Source organism: Canis aureus, chromosome 30 (genome assembly GCF_053574225.1).
Source record: "Canis aureus isolate CA01 chromosome 30, VMU_Caureus_v.1.0, whole genome shotgun sequence".
Lineage (NCBI taxonomy): Eukaryota > Metazoa > Chordata > Mammalia > Carnivora > Canidae > Canis > Canis aureus.
Window position 1 is genome coordinate 3492184 of NC_135640.1, and position 25213 is coordinate 3517396.

Here is a 25213-nt window from a genome sequence, read left to right on the forward strand (position 1 = left end):
TCCTGGTTGCTCCATTCATTCTCTAGTAGGATGTTCATAATCTCCACGTATTTTTGGTATGTCCAATATTTTTTCTTACTTTCGACTTCGAGTTTCATAGCGTCATGGTCCGAAAATGTACAGGGTGTGATATCAACCTTGTTGATATCAACCATGTACCTGTTGTACCTGTTGAGGGCTGATTTGTGGCCATGATATGATCTGTTCTGGAGAATGTCCCATGTGCACTTGGAAGGAATGTGTATTCTGCTTTAGGTTGAAATGTTCAGACATTATCTGTTGAGTCCCTGTGGTCCATTGTGTCTAGGCTATTGTTCCCCGGTTGATTATCTGCATAGACGATCGGCCCATTGCCATAAGTGGGTGTTAAAATCCCCTGTGATTGTATTATTATCAGTGAGTTCCTGTACGTTTGTTGTTAATTGGTTTCTATATTTAGGTACTGCCATGTTGGCAGCATAAATATTTAGTTGTTTAAACTTTTTTTTTTTAATAATTTATTTTTCATTGGTGTTCAATTTACCAACAAACAGAATAACACCCAGTGTTCATCCCAGCAAGTGCCCCCCTCAATGCCCATCACCCATTCACCCGTACCCCCTGCCCTCCTCCTCTTCCAGCTCCCTAGTTCCTTTCTCAGAGTTAGGAGTCTTTATGTTCTGTCTCCCTTTCTGATATTTCCCACACATTTCTTCTCCATTCCCTTATATTCCCTTTCACTATTATTTATATTAACCAATTGAATGAAAACATATGTTTGTCCTTCTCCAATTGCCTTACTTCACTCAGCATAACACCCTCCAGTTCCATCCACGTTGAAGCAAATGGTGGGTATTTGTCGTTTCTAATGGCTGAGTAATATTCCATTGTATACATAAACCACATCTTCTTTATCCATTCATCTTTCAGTGGACACCATGGCTTCGTCCACAGTTTCGCCTTTGTGGACATTCCTGCTAAAAGCATCAGGGTGCAGGTGTCCCGGTGTTTCAGTGCATCTGAATATTTGGGGTAAATCCCCAAGAGTGCAATTGCTGGGTCGTAGGGCAGGTGTATTTTTAACTCTATGAGGAACCTCCACACAGTTTTCCAGAGTGGCTGCACCAGTTCACATTCCCACCAACAGTGTAAGAGTCTTCCCTTTTCTCCGCATCCTCTCCAAAATTTGTGGTTTCCTGCCTTGGTAATTTTCCCCATGCTCACCGGTGTGAGGTGGTATCTCATTGTGGTTTTGATTTGTATTTCCCTGAGGCAAGTGATGCTGAGCATTTTCTCATGTGCATGTTGGCCATGTCTATGTCTTCATCTGTGAGATTTCTGTTCATGTCTTTTGCCCATTTCATGATTGGATTGTTTGTTTCTTTGCTGTTGAGTTTAAGAAGTTCTTTATAGATCTTGGAAACTAGCCGTTTATCTGATACGACATTTGCAAATATCTTCTCCCATTCTGTAGGTTGTCTTTTAGTTTTGTTGACTGTATTCTTTGCTGTGCAAAAGCTTCTTATCTTGATGAAGTGACAATAGTTCATTTTTGCTTTTGTTTCTTTTGCCTTCGTGGATGAATCTTGCAAGAATTTACTGTGGCCGAGTTCAGAAAGGGTGTTGTCTGTGTTCTCCTCTAGGATTTTGATGGACTCCTGTCTCACATTTAGATCTTTCATCCATTTTTAGTTTATCTTTGTGTATGGTGAAAGAGAGTGGTCTAGTTTCATTCTTCTGCATTTGGTTGTCCAATTTTCCCACCACCATCTATTGAAGAGACTGTCTTTCTTCCCATGGATAGTCTTTCCCCCTTTATCGAATATTAGTTGACCATAAAGTTCAGGGTCTCTATTCTGTTCCATTGATCTATGTGTCTGTTTTTGTGCCAGTTCCACACTATCTTGATGACCACAGCTTTGTAGTACAAACTGAAAGCTGGCATTGTGATCCCTCTAGATATGGTTGTCTTTTTAAAAATTCCCCTGGCTATTCGGGATCTTTCCTGATTCCACACAAATCTTAAAAAATATTTTTTTCTAACTCTCTGAAGAAAGTCCATGGTATTTTTATAGGGATTACATTAAACATGTACATTGTCCTTGGTAACATTGACATTTTCATAATATTAATTCTGCCAATCCATGAGCATGGAATATTTTTCCATCTCTTTTTGTCTTCCTCAATATCTTTCAGAAGTGTTCTATAATGTTTAGGGTATAGATGCTTCACCACTTTGGTTAGGTTTATTCCTAGGTATCTTATGCTTTTGGGTGCAACTGTAAATGGGATTGACTCCTTAATTTCTCTTTCTTCAGTCTCATTGTTAGTGTATAGAAATGCCATTGATTTATGGGCATTGATTTTGTATCATGCAACGCTACCAAATTGCTGTATGAGTTCTAGCAATCATGGGGTGGAGGCTTTTGGTTTTTCTAGGTAGAATATCATGTCATCGGTGAAGAGGGAGATTTTGACTTCTTCTTTGCCAATTTGAATGCCTTTAATGTCTTTTTGTTGTCTGATTGCTGAGGCTAGGACTTCCAGTACTATGTTGAATAGCTGTGGTGAGAGTGGCATCCCTGTCTTGTTCCTGATCTTAGGGAAAGGCTCTCAGTGCTTCCCCATTTAGAATGATATTTGCTGTGGGCTTTTCGGTGATGGCTTTTAAGATGACGAGGAATATTCCCTCTATCCCTGCGCTCTGAAGTGTTTTGATCAGGAATGGATGCTTTATTTTGTCAAATGCTTTCTCTGCATCTAATGAGAGGATCATATGGTTCTTGGTTTTTCTCTTGCTGATATGATGAATCACATTGATTGTTTGACGAGTGTTGAACCACCCTTGTGTCCCGAGGATAAATCCTACTTGTTCATGGTGAATAATTTTCTTAATGTACTGTTGGATCCTATTGGCTAGTATCTTGTTGAGAATTTTTGCATCCATGTTCATCAGGGATATTGGTCTATAATTCTCCTTTTTGGTGGGGTCTTTGTCTGGTTTTGGAATTAAGGTGGTGCAGGCCTCATAGAACTAATTTGGAAGTACTCCATCTCTTACTATCTTTCCAAGCAGCTTTAGTAGGATAGGTATGGTTTCTTCTTTAAACGTTTGATAGAGTTCCCCTGGGAAGACATCTGGCTTTGGAATTTTGTTTCTTGGGATGTTTTGCATGACTGCTTCAATTTCCTCCCTGGTTATTGGCCCGTTCAGGTTTTCTATTTCTTCCAGTTCCATTTTTGGTAGTTTCTGGCTTTCCAGGAATGCGTCCATTTCTTCTAGATTTCCTAATTTATTGGTGTATGGCTGTTCATAATATGTTTTTAAAATCATTTGTATTTCCTTGGTGTTGGTAGTGATCTCTCTTTTCTCATTCATGATTTTATTAATTTGAGTCTTCTCTCTTTTCTTCTTAATAAGGCTGGCTAATGGTTTACGTATCTTATTAATTCTTTCAAAGAACAAACTCCCGGTTTTGTTTATCTGTTCCACATTTCTTCTGGTATTGATTTCCTTGAGTTCTGCTCGCTTATAATTAATTCTCTTCTGTTGGGTGTGGGATCTATCTGCTGCTTTTTCTCTAGCTCCTTTATGAGTAAGGTTAGCTTTTGTATTTGAATTCATTCCAGTTTTTGAATGGATGCTTGTACTGTGATGTATTTCCCCCTTAGAATGCTTTGGCTGCATTCCAAGGATTTTGTATGGTAATATCTTCATTCGCATTAGTTTCCATGAATCTTCTTTTTAATAAATTAATTTTTTACTTGTGTTCAATTTACCAACATACATAATAACACCCAGTGCTCATCCCGTCCAGTGTCCCCCTCAGTGCCCGTCACCCATTCATCCCCATCCCCCTCCCTCCTGCCCTTCTACCACCCCTAGATCATTTCCCAGATTTAGGAGTCTTTATATTCTGTCTCCATTTCTGATATTTCCCACACAATTCTTCTCCATTCCATTATATTCCCTTTCACTATTATTTATATTCCCCAAATGAATGAGAACATACACTGTTTGTCCTTCTCTGATTGACATACTTTACCCATCCCTGTTGAAGCAAATGGTGGGTATTTGTCATTTCTAATGGCTGCGTAATATTCCATTGTATACATAAACCACATATTCCTTATCCATCCATTTTTCAATGGACTTCAAGCCTCCTTCCACATTTTGGCTATTGTGGACATTGGTGCTATAAACAGCAGGGTGCAGTTGTCCCAGCATTTCATTGCATCTGAATCTTTGAGGTAAATCCCCAACACTGCAATTGCTGGGTCATAGGGCAGGTCTATTTTTAACTCTTTGAGGAACCTCCACACAGTTTTCCAGAGTGGCTGCACCAGTTCACACTCCCACCAACAGTGTAAGAGTCTTCCCTTTTCTCCGCATCCTCTCCAACATTTGTTCTTTCTTGCTTGTTAATTATCCCCATTCAGTGGTGTGAGGTGGTATCTCATTGTGGTTTTGAGTTGTATTTCCCTGATGGCAGTGATGCAGAACGTTTTTTCATGTTCATGTTGGCCATGTCAATGTCTTCCTCTGTGAGATTTCTCTTCATGTCTTTTTTTTTTAATTTTTTTTGTATTTATTTATGATAGTCACACAGAGAGAGAGAGGCAGAGGCACAGGCAGAGGGAGAAGCAGGCTCCATGCACCGGGAGCCCGACGTGGGACTCGATCCGGTGTCGAGGATTGCGCCTTGGGCCAAAGGCAGGTGCCAAACCGCTGCGCCACCCAGGGATCCCCTCTCTTCATGTCTTTTGCCCATTTCATGATTGGATTCTTTGTCTCTTTGGTGTTGATTTTAAGAAGTTCTGTATAGATCTTTGAAACTGGCCCTTTATCTGATACGTCATTTGCAAATATCTTCTCCCATTCTGTAGGTTGTCTTTTAGTTTTGTTGACTGTATCCTTTGCTGTGCAAAAGCTTCTTATCTTGATGAAATCACAACAGTTCATTTTTGCTTTTGTTTCTTTTGCCTTCGTGGATGTATCTTGCAAGTAGTTACTGTGGCCAAGTTCAAAAAGTATGTTGCCTGTGTTCTCCTCTACACAGGAGAGGATTTTGATAGACTCTTGTCTCACATTTAGATCTTCCATCCATTTTGAGTTTATCTTTGTGTATCATGAAAGAGAGTGGTCTAGTTTCATTCTTCTGCATGTGGATGTCCATTATGCCAGCACCATTTATTGAAGAGACTGTCTTTCTTCCAATGGATAGTCTTTCCACCTTTATCGAATATTTGTTGACCATGAAGTTCAGGGTCCACTTCTGGGTTCTCTATTCTGTTCCATTGATCTATTTGTCTGTTTTTGTGCCAGTACCACACTGTATTGAACTACAGCTTTGTAGTACAACCTGAAATCTGGCATTGTGATGCCCTCAGATATCATTGTTTTTTTTAAAACTCCCCTGGCTATTCAGTGTCTTTTCTGATTCCCCAAAAGACTATTTTTTATGATAGTCACACACACACACAGAGAGAGAGAGAGAGAGACAGAGAGAGAGAGAGAGAGAGAGAGGCAGAGACACAGGCAGAGGGAGAAGCAGGCTTCATGAACCGGGGTCCTGAAATGGGATTCGATTCCGGGTCTCCAGGATCATGCCCTCGGCCAAAGGCAGGCGCCAAACCGCTGTACCACCCAGGGATCCTGATTCCACACAAATTTTAAAATAATTTGTTCTAACTCTCTGAAGAAAGTCCATGATATTTTGATAGGGTTTGCATTAAACCTGTACATTGCCTTGGTAACATTGACATTTTCACAATGTTAATTCTGCCAATCCATGAGCATGGAATATTTTTCTATTTCTTTGTGTCTTCCTCAATTTCTTTCAGAAGTGTTCTATAGTTTTTAGGGTATAGATCCTTTGCCTCCTTGGTTAGGTTTATTACTAGGTATCTTATGCTTTTGGGTGCAATTGTAAATGAGATTGACTCCTTAATTTCTCTTTCTTCAGTCTCATTGTTAGTGTATAGAAATACCATTGATTTATGGGCATTGATTTTGTATCTGGCAACGCTACCATTTGCTGTATGAGTTCTAGCAATCGTGGGGTGGAGGCTTTTGGTTTTTCTAGGTAGAGTATCATGTAATCGGCGAAGAGGGAGAGTTTGACTTCTTCTTTGCCAATTTGAATGCCTTTAATGTCTTTTTGTTATCTGATTGCTGAGACTAGGATTTCCAGGACTATGTTGAATAGCAGTGGTGAGAGTGGATATCCCTGTCTTGTTCCTCATCTTAGGGGAAAGACTCCCAGTGCTTCCCCATTGAGAATGATATTTGCTGTGGGCTGTTGTAGATGGCTTTTAAGATGACGAGGAATATTCCCTCTATCCCTACTCTCTGAAGTGTTTTGATCAGGAATGGATGCTCTATTTTGTCAAATGCCTTCTCTGCATCTAATGAGAGGATCATATGGTTCTTGGTTTTTCTCTTGCTGATATGATGAATCACATTGTTTGTTTGACGAGTGTTGAACCACCCTTGTGTCCCTGGGATAAGTCCTACTTGTTCATGTGAATAATTTTCTTAGTGTACTGTTGGATCCTATTGGCTAGTATCTTGTTGAGAATTTTTGCATCCATGTTCATCAGGGATATTGGTCTATAATTCTCCTTTTTGGTGGGGTCGTTGTCTGGTTTTGGAATTAAGGTGATGCTGGCTTCATAGAACTAATTTGGAAGTACTCCATCTCTTTCTATCTTTCCAAACAGGTTTAGTAAGATAGGTATGGTTTCTTCATTAAAGGTTTGATAGAATTCCCCTGGGAAGCAATCAGGCCCTGGAGTTTTGTGTCTTGGGAGGTTTTGGATGACTGCTTCAATATCCTCCCTGGTTATTGGCCTGTTCAGGTTTTCTATTTCTTCCAGTTCCATTTTTGGTAGTTTCTGGCTTTCCAGGAATACGTCCATTTCTTCTAGATTTCCTAATTTATTGGTGTATGGCTTTTCATAATATGTTTTTATAATTGTTTGTATTTCCTTGGTGTTGGTAGTGACCTCTTCTTTCTCATTCATGATTTTATTAATTTAAATATTCTCTCTTCTTTTTAATAGGTTTGGCTAATGGTTTATCTATCTTATTAATTCGTTCAAAGAACCAACTCCTCGTTCCATTGATTTGTTCCACCATTCTTCTGGTCTCGATTTCCTTGAATTCTGCTCGAGTTTTAATTAACTCTATTCTTCTGTTGGGTGTAGGATCTATCTGCTGTTTTTTCTCTAGCCTCTTTATGTGTAAGTTTAGCTTTTGTATTTGAGTAGTTTCCGGTTTTTGAATGGATGCTTGTATTGTGATGTATTTCCCCCTTAGGACTGCTTTTGCTGCATCCCAAGGATTTTGAACGGTTGTATGTTCATTCTCATTAGTTTCCATGAATCTTTTTAATTCTTCCTTAATTTCCTGGTTGACCCTTTCGACTTGTAGCAGGATGATCCTTCACCTCCACATGTTTGAGGTCCTTCCAAACTTCTTGTTGTTATTTAGTTCTAATTTCAAGGCATTATGGTCTCAGTATATGCATGGGGTGATCCCAATCCTTTGATATCAGTTCAGACCCTATTTGTGACCCAGTATGTGGTCTACTCTGGAGAAAGTTCTATGTGCACTTGAGAAGAATGTGTATTCAGTTGAGTTTGGTTGTAAAGTTCTGTAGATATCTGTGAAATCCAACTGGTCCAGTGTATCATTTAAAGCTCTCGTTTCTTCGGAGATGTTGTGCTTAGAAGACCTATCGAGGGTAGAAAGAGCTGGATTGATGTCACCAAGTGTAAGTGTATTATTATCTAAATTTTCTTCACTTAGATTATTAATTGGTTTAAATATTTGGCAGCTCCTACATTCGGGGCCTATATTGAGGATTGTTAAGTCCTCTTGTTGGATAGATCCCTTAAGTGTGATTTAGTGTCCCTCTTCATCTCTCACTACAGTCTTCGGGGTAAATTTTAGTTTATCTGATATAAGGATGGCTACCCCTGCTTTCTTTTGAGGACCATTTGAATGGTAAATGGTTCTCCAATATTTTATTTTCAGATTGTAGGTGTCCTTCTGTCTAAAATGAGTCTCTTGTAGACAGCAAATAGATGGGTCCTGCTTTTTTATCCAGTCTGAAACCCTGCGCCTTTTGATGGGGTCATTAAGCCTGTTCACGTTCAGAGGTACTATTGACAGATATGAGTTTAGTGTCATCATGATATGTATTCAGTCCTTGTTTTTGTGGATTGTTCCACTGAACTTCTTCTTAAAGGGGAATTTTAAGAGTCCCCCTTAAAATTTCTTGCAGACCTGGTTTGGAGATCACATATTCTTTCATTTCCTTCCTGTCTTGGAAGCTCTTTATCTCTCCTTCCATTTTGAATGAGATCCTTGTTGGATAAAGTATTTTTGGTTGCATGTTCTTCTCATTGAGGACCCTGAATATATCCTGCCAGCCCTTTCTGGGCTGCCAGGTCACTGTGGAGACATCTGCTGTTACCGTAATGCTCCTCCCCATAAATGTCTCTTGCTGCTTTAAGGATCTTCTCTTTATCCTTGGAATTTGCAAGCTTCACTATTAAATGTCAAGGTGTTGGACGCTTTTTATTGATTTCAGGGGGGGATCTCTCTATTTCCTGGATCTGAATGCCTGTTTCCCTTCCCAGATTAGGAAAGTTTTCAGCTATGATTTGTTCAAATAACTACTCTGGCCCTCTGTCCATTTTGGCACCCTCGGGAACCCCAATTACACATAGGTTTTTCTTCCTCAGGTTGTTGTTTATTTCCCTTAATCTGTCTTCCTGGTCTTTTAATTGTCTGTCTCTTTATTCCTCAGTTTCCCTCTTTGCCATCAACTTTTCTTCTATGTCACTCACTCGTTCTTCCACCTCATTAACCCTCATCGTTAGGACTTCTAGTTTGGATTGCATCTCATTCAATTGATTTTTACTTTCTGTCTGATTGGATCTAAATTCTGCAGTCATGAAGTCTCTTGAGTCTATATGCTTTTTTCTAGAGCCACCAGTAGCTGTATAATAGTGCTTCTGAATTGGCTTTCTGAGATTGAATTGTAATCCAGATTTTGTAACTCTGTGTGAGAGAGGACTGTTTCTGATTCTTTCTCTTGAGGAGAGCTTTTCCATCTAGTCATTTTGCTGAGTGCAGTGTGGCCAAAAACAAATTGTATTGGGAAAAGGAGAAAAAGAGAGGAGAGAAAGAAGGAAAGAAAAGAGAAAAAGAATAAAGGAAGAAAGAAGGAAAAAAGAGAATAAAAGAGAAAGAAAAAGAAAGAAAGGGGGAAAAGGTTGGGGGAAGCAATCAGAAATGAAAAAAAAATATGGGGGAGAAAAATATCTTCTGATTCTGTATACTTTAAGTCCCTTGACTTCCCCTGGAACTTGTCCGTCTAGCTGGTCTTCTGGGGGAGGGGCCTGTTGTGCTGATTGTCAGGTGTTAGCACTTGGGGGAGCTGCTCTGTCCCCTGCCTGGTGCAGGGCTCAGTGGGGGTAGTTTACCCCGTGAGGCCCCAGGAGGAACAACCCCAGTGTCAGCGGCCAGTTCTGGAAACCTGTATTCAGCCCTCGCAGTAACTCGGGAGTAGTCCATCTGAAGGGCCTGGGGGCTCTGGGGTGGGGCCGCTGATCTGCTCAGCTGTGGGCAGGAACGTCCTTGCTGGCCTCGGCCCTCTGGGCCTCTGCCTGTCCTGGGGGAGGCCGAATCCTGGGCTGTATCCCGAAGCCCTATACTCCGGGGCCTGCGCTGTTGGATTCTCGCTCCCGGCTGCAAAGCCGCCTCACTGCAGAGCCACTGCCCAAGCCCCCCTGAGTTGCTCCCGGAGCCCCACAGCATTCTCCACACGGAGCCTCTTCCTCTGCAGGAGGAGCCGCTGCCAAGCTGCTCCTGGGGCCACGCAAACCCCTCCTCACAGAGCCGCCACCCGAGGCCCACAGAGCTGCTCCCGGGTTAATGCATGTGCCCTGTAGCCTTCGGGGAGCTCGGTGCACTCTCCTGGGAGTGCAGGTGTCTGTTAGAGTCCCAGAGAGCCCTAGGGCATCCCCGCCCTCCTGGGGTCCTTCTCTGACTCCTTGAAGGCGCCATTCCACCCTGGAAGATTGGTGCAGCTCCTCCTTCTCTCAGCACAGAGCTCTTCTGTCCTGGGGGAACTCGCCCCGGCCTTAGCCGGGCTCCTCGCAGTGCCCCTCACACTTGCATGCCTTTTGTTTCTTTATTTCTTTTTCCAGTCTTCCTACCTTGATAGAATCATGAACTTTTCTCACTGTAGCATTCGATCTGCTCTCTGTTTAAATCTCAGGCCAAATTCGTAGATTTTCTGGATGATTTGAAGGTTATCTAGGTAATTTCGTGGGGACAGGTGATTTGGGGACACTACACTTCTGCCATCTTGCCCCTCCTCCTGTATGTTGCCATTTACCTTTGGTTGTTTCCTTCACTTTGTGGAAGCTTTTCAATTTGATGAAGCCCCAGTAGTATTTTTGCTTTTTTTTCCCCTCACCTCAGAGGCATATCTGAAAGAACATCCAATGGCCAATGTCAAAGTCATTGCTGCCTATCTTTTCTTCTTTGTATGGTTTCAGGTCTCACATTTAGGTCTTTCATCCATTTTGAATTTATTTTTTATATATATGGTGTAAGAAAGTGGTCCAGTTTCATTCTTCTGCATGTGGCTGCCTGGTTTTCCCAATACCATTTGTTCTTTTCCTGGGGTCAGGGTTAGGGTTTGTTGAAGAGACTGTCTTTGTGCTTTGGATATTCCGTCCTGCCTTGTTGTCGATTAATGGATCATAGAGTTACAGGTTTGCATCTTGTTTCAGATTTCCATTCTGTTCTATTGATCTAAGCGTCTCCTGTTGGGAGATTCTTGATTGCTGATTCAGTTTCTGTGCTGGTTATCTGTCCAGGTTTCTTATTTCTTCCTTTTTCATTTTTGCGATGTTATATATTTCCAGGAATTTATCTATTTCTTCCAGGTTCTTGGTTGCTGACACATAATTTTTCATAATGTTCTCTTATAATCGTTTGTATTTCTATAGTGTTGGTTGTTATTTCTCTTTTCTCATTTGTGATTTTATTTGGGTCCTTTCTCATCTTCTTATCTTTTTTCTTTTTTAAAGATTTTTTTTATGTATTCATGAGAGACACAGAGAGGCACAGGTATAGGCAGAGGGAAAATGAGGCTCCATACGGGGAGCCTGATGTGGGACTTGATCCCCCAGGTCTGCGAGATCATGAACTGAGCCAAAGCAGATGCTCAACCACTGAGGCACCCAGGTGCCTTGCTGATTCAATTCCTTTGCTAATTATGGGTCTGTTCACATTTTCTATTTCTTCCTATTTCAGTTTTGCTCATTTGCACATTTCTGGAGATTTGTACATTTCTTCCAGGTCTCCCAGTTTGTTAGCGTATAATTTCTTAGTATTCCCTTATAATTGTCTAATTTTTCTGGTGTTTATTTGATCTCTCTTCTCTCATTTGTGCTTTTATTTATTTAGGTCATTTCTCTTTTCTCACTGATAAGGCTGGCTAGGGCTTGATCCATTTTATTATTTATTTTGAAGAACCAGCTCTTAGTTTCGTTATTCCATTCTACTGTTTTGTTGTTTCTTCATTGTTTATTTCTGCTCTCATCTTTATTTTTTCCTTTCTGTAGGCTTTAGGATTTGTTTGCTATTCCTTTTCCAGCTCCTTTAGGTGTAGGGTTAGGTTGTGTATTGGAGACTTCTTGTTTCTTGAGCTAGGCCTGTATTGCTATGTATTTCCCTCTTAGGACTGCCTTTGCTACATCCCAGAGGTTTGGAGAAACATGTTTTCATTTTCATTTGTTTTAAATTTCCTCTTTAATTTCCCGGTTGCTCCATTCATTCTCTAGTAGGATGTTCATAATATCCACGTATTTTTGGTCTGTCCAATTTTTTTTCTTACTGTTGACTTCAAGTTTCATAGCGTAGTCTTCCAAAAATGTACAGGGTGTGATCAACCTTCTTGTACCTGTTGTACCTGTTGAGGGCTGCTTTGTGGGCCATGATATGATCTGATCTGGAGAATGTCCCATGTGCACTTGAAAGGAGTGTGTATTCTGCTTTAGGATGAAATGTTCATACTATATTTGTTGAGTCCCTGTGGTCCAGTGTGTCAAGGCTATTGTTCCCGGGTTGATTTTCTGCATAGATTATCAGTCCATTGCCATAAGTGGGTGTTAAAATCCCCTGTCATTGTATTATTATCAGTGAGTTCCTGTACGTTTGTTGTTAATTGGTTTCTATATTTAGGTACTGCTATGTAGGCAGCATAAATATTTAGTTGTTTGATCTTGATAGTCTTTTTAATTATGAAATAATGCCCTTCTTCATCTCTTCTTACAGTATTTGTTCTTTCTTGTTTGAAATTTAAATATTTTATTTATTTCTTCATGAGAGATACACAGAGGAGCAGAGGAAGAAACATAGCAGAGTGAGAGGCAGGCTCCCTAAGGGGAGACAGATGTGGGACTCGATCCTGGGATCCCAGGATCACCCCCTGATCTGAAGGCAGATGCTCAAACACTGAGGCACCAGGTGTCCCCCTGGGTTTGGTCTCAAATCTCGTTTGTCTGATATAAGTATGTGTCTTCCAGCTTTCTTTTGATATCCATTAGCATGATAGATGATTTTCCATCCCCTGACTTTCAATCTGTTGGTGTCTATAGGTCTAAGGTGAGCATATCTTGTTGGCAGCGTACAGATGGATGTTGTTTTTTTAATAATAAATTTATTTATCAGAGAGACAGAGAGAGAGAGAGAGAGAGGCAGACAATTATGCAGAGAGAGAAGCAGTCTCCCGACCAGGAGCCCAGTATGGGACTCGATCCCAGACTCCAGGATCACACCCTGAGTTAAAGGCAGAGGCTCAACCCCTGAGCCACCCAGGCATCCCGGATCCTGATTTTTAGCTACTCTGTTACCCTATATCTTTTGATTGGAGCATTTAGTCTATCATCATTCAGAGTGACTATTTAAAGATATGAAATTTGTGCCTCTGTGTTACCGGAAGAGTTGGTGTTTCTGGGTTATGTATTCATGAGAGGTCCTTTCTAGTCTTTGTTTCATTTGGTCTCTTTTTTTCTCCCCACTAGAAGAGTCCCTCTTAAAATTCCTTACTGGACTGGTTAAGTGGTCCTGAACTCCTTTATATGTTGCCTGTCTGGGAAAATCTTTATCTCTCCTGAATGACACCCTTGCTGAAGAAAGAATTCATACAAATTGGACTGCAATAAAAAGAAATTTAAAAACATAAAATAAATTCTTGCTAATATGATTGAGGAAAATGGCATTTAGGAGGAAAACTAGAAGCAGAAAGAGAGGAGGACATATTTCACCCTCCGTAGCCTTCATAGGGACCTGGTGTCCTTTCTTAGGAGGGGCCCCCCCTCCGGAGGATGCTTCCTGCCCCTCTGCCTCCTTGTTGGAACACAGCAGGCACATCTCTAGCACCTCTGCAGTCGTGGCTTATAGCGTTTTCCCTGTATCCTATTGGGGACCACAGCATTGTGTAAGTAACCATCTGGCTGCTGTTTGACAGTATTGGGGGGATTCCAACTTTTGTTGCTTTTGAGGTGTGTGTGTGTCGATCCCATGCAGCTATCAAGTGCAGCAATCAGATCCTCTGGCTGGGTCACCAAAAAAACCCGAAATGGTTGGCACAACATCATTTCTGGTGCTGGCGCTGGGCAGTTAGCTGGGCTCTCCTGGCAGCGCTGGGGCTCGCTCATGCAGTGACTTTCAGCTGGAGGGTCAGCTGAGCTTGAAGTTACGGCTCAGCCACATTCCCATGTCCAGCAGTGGGTCTGGCTGCTCCTGGAAGGCACGTGGGGACGTCAGCTGTGTGTGCCTGGTGGCGCCCCTGCACAGGCTAGTTGGGGCCTAGGTGGTGCCCCCTCCTCCTCTCTGGGGGTCTCTACACGCCCCGTGCACAGAGTTCTGGGAGACACAGAAACCGGCTGGCTGTGCATTTTCGCACCACAGCATTTTATTGACTTTCTACAGCAAATGGGCTCAGAGCTGTGGGTGTGTGCCTTCACCTGGGGAGGGAGACCTTTCTGTCCTTTACGGGAGGACAAGAATCACATGGGTTGGGGGTCGAGTGCTGGAGTCCCCCACCTGGGAGCATGTGTGGACTCCGGGTGGGGGCGTGTGTCCTTAGGTTTCAGCCTGAGAGACGGTTCTGAGGACAGCAAAGCTGAACTGGACCTGCAGCTCATGGGCTCCTGCACTGGGTTCCTGCAGGGCAGCTGGACCCCGGCCTTGGGCCCTCTGGGGGCCCCAGCACCTGGAGGAGCCTGCCTCCTGGTGTGGGTGCAGGTGGGGCCCACCGGCCTGCCCCTCCTCTCCCCACACTGGGGTGTCCCAGGATCCCCAGGGCTGCCCTAGATCAGCGACCTGGATCTTTGGGGCACGCCCAGGGCCCAGGAGGCCACATCCAGCTGTGAGAGGGCTCGCTCAGCCCGGGGCCAGAATCCAGGGCTTGCCAGGGCCATGTGGGCCTGATTCCATTAGTCTTTGTGTTGAGACTGGTGGGGGCTCAAATCAACCCAGCCCCCACAGAGCCTGGGCCCAATCAGCCCAGGTACCTCTGGGTTAGGGCCTGGTGTCCTGTGCAGGGTGTCCCACCCTCCAGGAGTGACAGTGGGTGAAGGCAGGGCACAGTGGGTCCTCTGATTCACTCACCTGCTCACACACTGTTGGGGGCTCCCTGCCATCCCTCCTCCCTGCAACCCCTAGGTACTCTATGGGATACCCGGGCTTCTGATGGGAGCAGGGTATCCAGAGAACCCCGGGGAGGCTGATCATGTCCCACAGGGGGCAGCTGCACCGGGTCCTTGCTCGGGGTCGATGGTGTGGGGGCATTGGTATGATGGTGGTGGAATGTGGGGGATGGTATAGGGGGGATGCTGTTGGGGTATACTGTGGGTAGGGATTATGTGAGGTTGTGTGTGTGTGAGGGGGATGGGGTAGTGGCGATGCCATGGGGGATGATGATGTAGGGGGATGGTGTGGGTCTGGGGAATGGGGGGATGGCGTGGGGGGTCGGCAGGCTGAGGGCATCCCCGTTCTCTAAGATGCACACAGAGACATCTACAGATAAAGGCGAACCCATTCTGGGGTTTGTTGTGACACCTGCCCCTGGGGCCCCATGTGGTGAGTGCAGGGCCCTGGCTGGACTGGGGGCATTATCTGGGGGTCATCATAATATGTATGTTTAAAATTGCAAATTGCCTCTAATTAAATGCACAGAATTTAGAAATATATAAAGCACCGAGAGTGGGTGTCACTCTGAACCGTCTGACCCTCTTGGGATCGATGTGTGTCTTGCTCCAGCCGCGGACATGCCGCTTGGCCCCCAGGTCCAGTTCATGCCCCTCATGTCCCCCACCCCATCCCCTGCTTCTCAGGGGGCCGTCCCTCTCCCCTTTGGTGTTCAGGTCCCATGGCAACCCCTGGAGGCCCCATCCTTGTGGCCTCCTCATCCCTGAGGCCCCGGGGGTGTGGTCATCCCCATCACCCTACCATGGAGCGGTGTGTTGTTGGTTGCTATTGCTCTCCCTGGCCTCAGAGGCCCCGTTTTCCTTACCCAGAAGCCTCCAGGGCCCCGAAGCCCCCTGGCCCAGGAGCCTCATCCGACCCCCTAGCAGTCCTAAAACATGATGTGGCTGCGCTGAACTTCCTGATGATGTCCAGGTCTATCTGCGTGATGTCCCTGGAGAAGACCAGGGTGTCCTTCATTTCCTGTGGGAAAACCGGGGAGGAGGAGCAGGCGTGAGGGACACAGACCCGACCTGTCACGAGGTGCCGTGCTGGGCAGGGAGCCCTGGGGCCACCATGGGAGTGTGTCCTGCCGAAACCTCCTTCCTTCCTCTGGGAGGGCAGGGAAGGTGGGAGTGCCCACCATGCCCATGGGACCTGTGTGACGGCCTGTGCCCAGCTGTTGTAGGCGGGGAGGTGACTGAGTGTCACCCTGGGTGGGAGGGGATAGGGGTTCAGCCAAGGTGGGAGAGGACATGGCGGTGTTATGTCCAAGATTGTGAATCCGAGAAACCACTAAGGAACTGACACCAATGCAAACACACAAGGGTTGATTTCCAAACTCGAGCTTGTGTCCAAGTACACCCAACACGGCGGAGCAGGGACTTGGACCCCGAGGTGGGTTTTAGCTTAGTTTTAAGGGCTTGTCCCGGGGTCCTCCAGAAGAGCTTCCTCAATTCCTCAATTTCTGTTTACATTTTGATTTGGGGCCTTCAAGGGTATTGAGCCCTGCTCTCATTCTAATAGGTGCTTCCAGCCCATGACATGGGCTCAGTTTGATTCTATTGTGGGGCTTTCTAGGACATTAAGCTGTAAACTTTTGTTTTTTTCCTGTAACTGAAATAATGTAAATTTCAGCTCTTCTTCACAGGGGCCTGGGATGGCTGAACTTGTTCGAACACTGAACTTAAAGTAAAAAGGCCTTCATTTTAACGGCCTCTTTGCATTCTGTCCCATCCTATCTAGCTCTTTCCCCCTTCCCCGGAGCTCCTAAGAGAGCAATTGCAAATGACCTCAGCTTGGCAGCATGTGTTGGGGGACAGGACCAGGAATTTGGAATCAGGAAGAACTGGCTCGTGGGCGTCCCAGCTGTGCACCAGGATTCCATGCTGCAGACTCTTATTCCCTAAGGCTATCTTGACAATTGACTTTGTACATAGAAAAGCTCTCCTTTATCTTTAAAAGATGAGGAGCGAGTCAAAGTGTTTTTACTCTGCCCATCTGATTGCTCAAATTCCAATCTGAGATGTATTTCCTGTTAATAAGGATAATTTACTATCCGTAGTACTATGGTTAAAATATTCTGACACAAGTAATTCAGAGGGATGAGGGTTTCTCATCTCTCTCTTCACAGCTCAGTCACTCATCAGGAAATGCATCTGTATGGATTTGGAAATAATTGAGAGACATTAGTACCAATGGTTCTATTATTATGTGAAGGATTCTTCCCTGAGATTCTTCCTCTGTTTCAACTGACACTGAAACACTGTGAACTCTTTGGAAGACAAATGTCAAGGAAATAAATGTTATGCATTGCTAATTTTAAATGCAGTTGCAATATGGTGCCTATTAGAAGTATTTTATCTGATTTTTGCATTTATTATCCTTTCTTTTCAGGTTGAGGAGGCATTATACGTCTTCATAAGTGTTGTTATTTCCTTCTGATATAAAATTATTACTTTGTTCCCACTGAAGGAATCTATAAGAATAAGGCAAAAGATAATTCAACAATTCTTAAAATGTCTTCACACTTGGAGCCTGATTCATTTAAGACAATTTTCAAAATAAATCTTATTTATTAGGAAAAAAACAAAGATTTATAGTGAAATTGAGAAGATAGTACAGAGCATTCGCATGCACTTGCACTCAGTTTCTCCAATTATTGATATCTTATATTAGTACGGTACAAATATTAGCTAATGAATCAAGAGTAAAAAATTCGCATTAACCAAAGACCATACTCTATTCAGATTTCCTTAGTTTTTGCTAAGTTACCATCCCTCATATCACATTCCATTTGTCCTCCTGTTTTCTTAGGCTTCTCTGGATTGTGACAGTCTTTCAGGCTTTCCTTGTTGTTCTTGAACTGGAACACTTTGAGAAGTAGAGTATTTTGTAAAATTTCCCTCAGTTGGGATATGTCTTTCGTTTATCTCATGACTGAACTGTTTTTGTGGATTATATACAGAGATATAATGCCATTTTCATTATATCATATAAAGGATAGATACTATCAACATGATTTATCAGTCTTGGTATCGATCTGATCATCTTGCTGAGGTAGTGTTTCTCAGCTTTCTCCGTAGTAAACTGATTCTTTATTTTTATTGTTATTAATTATTTTTATTATTATTATATTATAAATATTATTTTAAGTTTTTCATATTATATTTTCTAGGAGGAAGTTACTATGTGTATTCCAGAAATAAGAGTGGGAAGCTATGCTCATGAACTTGACGGTGAAATGTATGCACAAATTGTTTGAAATTCTTCTACATGGGAGATTTTTCTTCCTTCTGGGTTTTTTGTTTGTTTCTTTTTCAAAGATGTTTTCTATTTATTTGAGAGAGAGAGGAGAGAAAAAGCATGAGCGAGAGGGGCAGAGGGAGAGGGAGAAGCAGGTTCCCTGCTAAACAGGGAGCCTTCCTTGGGACCTGGATCATGATCTGAGCCTAAGGCAGAAGCTTAACTGACTGAGCCACCCAGGTGCCACTGTTTCTTTTTTTCTTTCTTTTTTAATAATAAATTTATTTTTTTATTGGTGTTCAGTTTGCCATCATACAGAAGAACACCAAGTGCTCATCACCCATTCACCCCCACCACCTGCCCTCCTCCCCTTCCATTACCCCTAGTTCGTTTCCCTGAGTTAGGAGTCTATGTTCTGTCTCCCTTTCTGATATTTCTCACACATTTCTACTCCCTTCCCTTATATTTCCTTTCACTATTACCTATATTCCCCAAACGAATGAGAACATACAATATTTGTCCTTCTCCGATTGACTTACTTCACTTAGCATAATACCTTCCAGTTCCATCCACCTTGAAGCAAATGGTGGGTACTTGTCATTTCTGATGGCTGAGCAAGGCCCACCTTTTCTCTCTGTTCATCTTCTGAGTCTCCTATGATATGAATGTTATTGTTTTAATAAGTGGCTGACTTCCCTACGTCTGCCTCTGTGGTCCATAACCTTTCTTGTTTTGAAGGCTTCCACTTGGGACTGCATCTCAGTTATAGCATTTTTAACATTGGCCTGACTAAATTTTAGTTCTTTTATTTCTACAGTAAGGGATTCTCTAGTTTTCTTCTGTGTTCTTTTTCCAGTCCAGCTGCTATCTTTATAATCATTGTTTTAAATTGTAGTTAGACATCATATATGTGTATTGATGGACTTCCTGGCTGTGAGTACTACCTCATGTTATTTTATGGAGGTGAATTTCTCCATCTCATTACTTTTTCCAGAAAAGAAAATGGGAAGAAAAAGAAAACGAAGAAAAACAATAACAACTGCCCTCTAAAAAAAAAAAACACCAAATTATTTTGGCCTGCTTGTTAAAAGATTCTAAATCCCAAAATATGAAACACAATTAAAGTAACATGAAAGTAAATATAAGAAATATATAAGGTACATACATAAAAATTAAATAAGGCAATTAATAAAAAAGAATCAAAGAAAATAAATGAAAATAAAGCACAAAGTACAAAGGAAGCTAGACCCTACTTTCCAGGCAGAGCTGAAGCTCTGCAGCCTCAGTGGTCCGATAACTTGGTGGCAGTGAGTGGTCTGTGCCGGGTCTGGGGATGGGCTGTGGCGCTGATTATCAGGTGCACATTTGCCTGGTAGATGGAACTGAGGGGTGAGAGGCGGGTTGGGCGTCAGCGCCTCTGGAGTCTAGCAGGAGGCGCTCTGCTGCTCCCTGAGACCTGACCCTGATGGGCGGGATGTGGGAGCGTTCCCTGGGTCCTCTGGCTCTGGGGCTGAGCATACTGCCCCCCAGTCTGCAGGGGCCTCCACAGAAGAGCCCCCAAGCCCCAGGGACTCCGCTGCTTCTCTCAGAACCCTGTGTTCACTCTACCTGCGTCCGAGCATCTTTTGTTTTTGTTTTTTTTTTTATCTCAGACTGTTGTGCCCAAGATTGCGAATCCGAGAAACCACCAAGGAGCCAACACTGATGAAAACACACGAGGGTTTACTTACAAGCTCGAGCTTTTGTCCAAGTATACCCGACAGAGCGGAGCAGGGAGTTGGACCCCGAGGTAGGTTTTAGCTTAGTTTTAAGGGCTTGTCTCTGGGACCTCCAGAAGGGCTGGAGCAATTCCTCAAGTTCTGTTTACATTTTGATATGGGGCCTTCAAGGGATTGAGTTCTCTTCCCATTCTAATAGGGACTTCCTGCCCTTGGCCTGGGCTCAGTTTTGATTCTATTGTGGGGCTTTCTAGGTCATTAAGCTGTAAACTTTTGTTTTTTTCCTGTAACTGAAGTAATGTAAAATTCAGCTCTTCTTCACAGGAGCCTGGGATGGCTGGACGTATGCTAACACTGAATTTAAATTGGAGTGGCCTTAATTTTCTAGGCCTCCATGTGTCCTGTCCCATCCTATCTAGCTCCTTCCCCCTTCCCCAGAGCTCCTAAGAGAGCCATTGCAAATGACCTCAGCATGGCATCCTGTGTTGGGGGACAGGCCCAGGGATTTGGGATCAGGAAGACCTGGAGCGCGAGCATCCTAGCTGTGCAGCGGGGTTCGATGCTGCAGACTCTTATTCCCTAAGGCTATCTTGACAACTGTCTTTCTACATAGAAAACCTCTCCTTTGTCTTTAAAAGATGAGGAGCGAGTTAAAGCATTTTTTCTCAGCGCATCTCATTGCTGAGATTCCAATCTGAGACGTATTTCCTGTTAATAAGGATAATTTACTACTATCCGTAGTACTATGGTTAAAATATTCTGACACAAGTAATTCAGAGGGATGAGGGTTTCTCATCTCTTTCTTCACAGTTCAGTCACTCATCAGGAAATGCATCTTTATGGATTTGGAACGAACTGAGAGACATTATTGCCAATGGTCCTATTATTATGTGAAGGATTCTTCCCTGAGATTCTTCCCCTGTTTCAACTGACACTGAAACACTGTGAACTCTTTGGAAGACAAATGTCAAGGAAATAAATGTTATGCATTGCTAATTTTAAGTGCACTTGCAATATGGTGTCTATTATACTAGAATTATTTTTATCTGATTTTTGTTATTTATTATCTGTTCCTGCTTTTCAGGTTGAGGAGGCATTATACATGTTCATAAGTGTTTTTCTTTCCTTCTGATCTAAAATTCTTACTTTGTTTCCATCAAAGGAACTCTTTAAGAATAAAGCAAAAGTTAATTCAACTATTCTTAAAATGTCTTCACACTGGAGCCTGATTCATTTAAGTCAATTTTCAAAATAAATCTTATTTCTTAGGAAAAAAACAAAGATTTATAGGGAAATTGAGAAGATAGTACAGTGTATTCACATGCACTTGCACTCAATTTCTCCAATTATTGATATCTTATATTAGTACGGTACAAAGATTAGCTAATGAATCAATATTAAAATAGTCGCATTAACCAAAGACCATATTATGTTCAGATTTCCTTAGTTTTTGCTAAGTTACCAACCCTCATATCAAATTCCGTTTGTCCTCCTGTTTTCTTAGGCTCCTCTGGATTGTGACAGTCTTTCAGCCTTTCCTTGTTGTTGAACTGGAACACTTTGAGAAGTAGAGTATTTTGAAAAATTTCCTTCAGTTGGGACATGTCTGTTGTTTATCTCATGATTGAACTGTTTTGGTGGATTATATACAGAGATATAATGCCATTTTCATTATATCATATAAAGGATAGATACTATCAACATGATTTATCAGTCTTGGTATCAATCTGATCATCTTGCTGAGGTAATCTTTGTCAGCTTTCTCCGTAGTAAACTGATTCATTATTATTATTTTATTATTATTATTATTATGTTATCATTATTATTTTAGGTTTTTCTAAATATATTTTGTAGAGGAAAGTTACTTTGTGTATTGCACACTTAAGAGTGGGAAGCTATGCTCATGAACTTGATGGTGGAATGTCTGCACAAATTGTTTGAAATTCTTCTACATGGGAGATTTCTCTTCCTTCTGGGTTTGTTTGTTTCTTTTTCAAAGATGTTATTTATTTATAGGAGAGAGAGAGGAGAAAAACATGAGCGATAGGGGCAGAGGGAGAGGGAGAAGCAGGTTCCCTGCTGAACAGGGAGCCTGCTTTGGGACCTGGATCATGATTTGTGCCTAAGTCACAAGCGTAACTGAGCCACCCAGGTGCCACTCTTTCTTTCTTTCTTTTTTTTAAATAATAAATTTATTTTTTATTGGTGTTCGGTTTGCCAAATCAGAATAACACCCAGTGCTCATCCCGTCTAGTGCCCCCCTCAGTTCCCATCACCCGTTTACCCTCAACCCTGCCCTCCTCCCATTCAGTCACCCCTAGTTCAATTCCAAGTTAGGAGTCATTATGTTCTGCCTCCCTTTCTGATATTTCCAACATATTTCTACTCCCTTCTCTTATATTCCCTTTCACTATTACCTATATTCCCCAAATGAATGAGAACATACAATGTTTGTCCTTCTCCGATTGTCCTACTTCACTCAGCATAATACCTTCCAGTTCCATCCACGTTGAAGCAAATGGTGGGTATTTGTCATTTCTGATGGCTGAGTAAGGCCCACCATTTCTCTCTCTTCATCTTCTGAGTCTCCTATGATATGAATGTTATTGTTTTAATAAGTGGCTATCTTCCCTACGTCTGCCTCTGTCATCCATAACCTTTCTTGTTTTTAAGGCTTCCACTTGGGACTGCATCTCAGTTATAGCATTTTTAACGTTGGACTGACTTGATTTTAGTTCTTTTATTTCTACAGTAAGGGATTCTCTAGTTTTCTTCTGTGTTCTTTTTCCAGCCCAGCTGCTAACTTTATAATAATTGTTTTAAAGTGTAGTTAGATACCATATATGTTTATTGATGAACTTCCTGGCTGTGAGTACTACCTCATGCTATTTTATGATGGAGAATTTCTCCATGTCATTACTTTTTCCAGAAAAGAAAGAAGGAAGAAAAAGAAAAACCAAGAAAAACAATAACAACTGCCCTCCAAAAAAATCACCAATTTATTTTGGCCTGCTTGTTAAAAGATTCTAAATCCCAAAATACGAAACAAAATTAAACTACCATAAAAGTAAAAATAAGAAATATATAAGGTACATACATAAAAATTAAAATAAGGCAATTAATAAAAAAGAATCAAAGAAAAGTGAAATTAGAGCAGAAACTACAAAGGAATAGACCCTACTTTCCAGGTAGAGCTGAAGTTCTGAAGCCTCTGTGGTCTAACAACTTGGTGGCAGCGAATGGTCTGCGTGGGGTCTGGGGATGGGTCTTGGCGCTGATTGTCAGGTGCACATCTGCCTGGGAGTTGCACCTGCGGGGGTCAGAGGCGGGGTGGGCGTCAGTGCCTCTGGGCTCCAGCGGGCGGCGCTGTGCTGCTCCCTGTGTCCTGGCTCTGATGGGCGGGATGCCGGTGGGGACTCTGGGTCCTCTGGCTCTGGGGCTGAGCATCCCGCCCCCCAGTCTGCTGGGGCCTCCACAGAAGAGCCCCGAAGCCCCCGGGTCTCCGCCGCTTCTCTCAGAACCCTGTGTTCACTCTACCTGCGTCCGAGCTTCTTTTTTTTTGTTTTTTTTTTTTTTTATCTCAGACTGTTGTGCCCAAGATTGCGAATCTGAGAAATCACCGAGAAGGCAACACCGATGCAAACACATGAGGGTTTATTTACAAGCTCGAACTTGTGTCCAAGTATACCCGACAGAGCGGAGCAGGGACTTGGACCCCGAGGTGGGTATTAGCTTATTTTTAAGTGCTGGTCTTGGGGAATTCCCGAAGGGCTGGAGTAATTCCTCAAGTTCTGTTTACATTTTGATATGGGACCATCAAGGGCATTGAGATCTGTTCTAATAGGGGCTTCCTGCCCTTGGCCTGGGCTCAGTTTTTATTCTATTGTGGGGCTTGCTGTGTCCTGACAATGAGCATTCAGGAAGTAAATGATGGATGTGACTCCCTTCTCAGGAGCATCACAGAGAATAAATAATGAGACTGAACCAAAAGAGCACAAGACTTGTGCACTGAGCCATACCAGGCTCTGGGAGGCCGTCCTGGGCTCGTGGGTTGGAACCCTCATCTTGTAAAAATGTCCACAGTTCCAGAAGCACCCTCTATTTCAATGTCATTCCTGTCAAATCATGGTGGCAGATCCTATAAATAGGGGAAAAAAACCCATAACATCCATCTGCCCCGAAATATGACCCCGGACAGCAAATCAGTATTGGAGAAGCAGTACAGATCCGGATGCAGCAGTTTCCTATTTCAAATGATGTCACAGAGACACAGGATAAAGCAGTGTTGTCCTCGGGACCCCGCCTGGCTCTGTCAGTTAAGCATTGGACTCCTGACCTCACCTCCGGTCCTGATCTCCTGGTTGTGAGTTCTAGCCCTGGGCTGGTCCATGGACGAGGCCTGATGCCTACTTAAGCAAACCAGACCCACGAGGGTTGGTCCCAGCATAAGCTGGAGGAGCAGAACAGAGTCCAGAAAGAAACGTGCTCTGATACAACTGATTTTTATTTATTATTTATTTATTTATTTATTTATTTATTTATTTATTTATTTATTATGATAGGCACACAGTGAGAGAGAGAGAGAGGCAGAGACACAGTCAGAGGGAGAAGCAGGCTCCATGCACCGGAAGCCTGACGTGGGATTCGATCCCGGGTCTCCAGGATCATGCCCTGGGCCAAAGGCAGGCGCCAAACCGCTGCGCCACCCAGGGATCCCATGATTTTTTAACTTAATTTAATTTAAACCCAATTAATTAACGTATAGTGTATTATACTTTCAGAGGAAGAATTCAGGGATTCACCAGTTGGAGATAACCACAGTGCTCGTGACATCATGTGCCCTCCTTCATGCCGGTCCCCTGTTAACCCCTCCACCCTGCTTCCAATGACCATCAGTTTGTTTCCTATCATTAAGAGTCTGTATTTCCTGCATCTGTTTTCATCTTATTTGTTTTTCCTTCCCTTCACAGTTGTTATCTGCTTTGCTTCTTTAATTCCACCTATGAGTGACACCACACGGTCATTCTCTTTCCCGTCTGACTTATTTCACTTAACCTGATCCCTCTAGTTCTATCCACATCATTGCAAATGGCAATATTTCCTTCTCTTTGATAGCTGAGTACCATTCCTCTCTCTATTACCATCATCTATCTCCCATCCTTTTTATCCATCATCTGGCGGAGGGCACCGAGGCTCCTCCCACAGTGTGGCTACTATGGACCCGGATGCTGTGGACATCGGGACATGCAGGTGTCCCGATTCTCACTGCATCTGTATCTTCGAAGTGAGCTCAGGCCATTCACCTGCTGGTCGCAGGGAAGCTCTATTTGTAACTCCTGAGGAGCCTCCACACTCTTTCCAGGGCGGCTGCACCAACCAGCCCGCAGTCCCGCCGATAGTGGAAGAGGGTTGAGTGAGTTTTGCGGGACGTGGTAAAAGTCTGGTCCACATTTCATTTCGCATTCTGTGGGCTCCAATTCCTTGTCCTTAA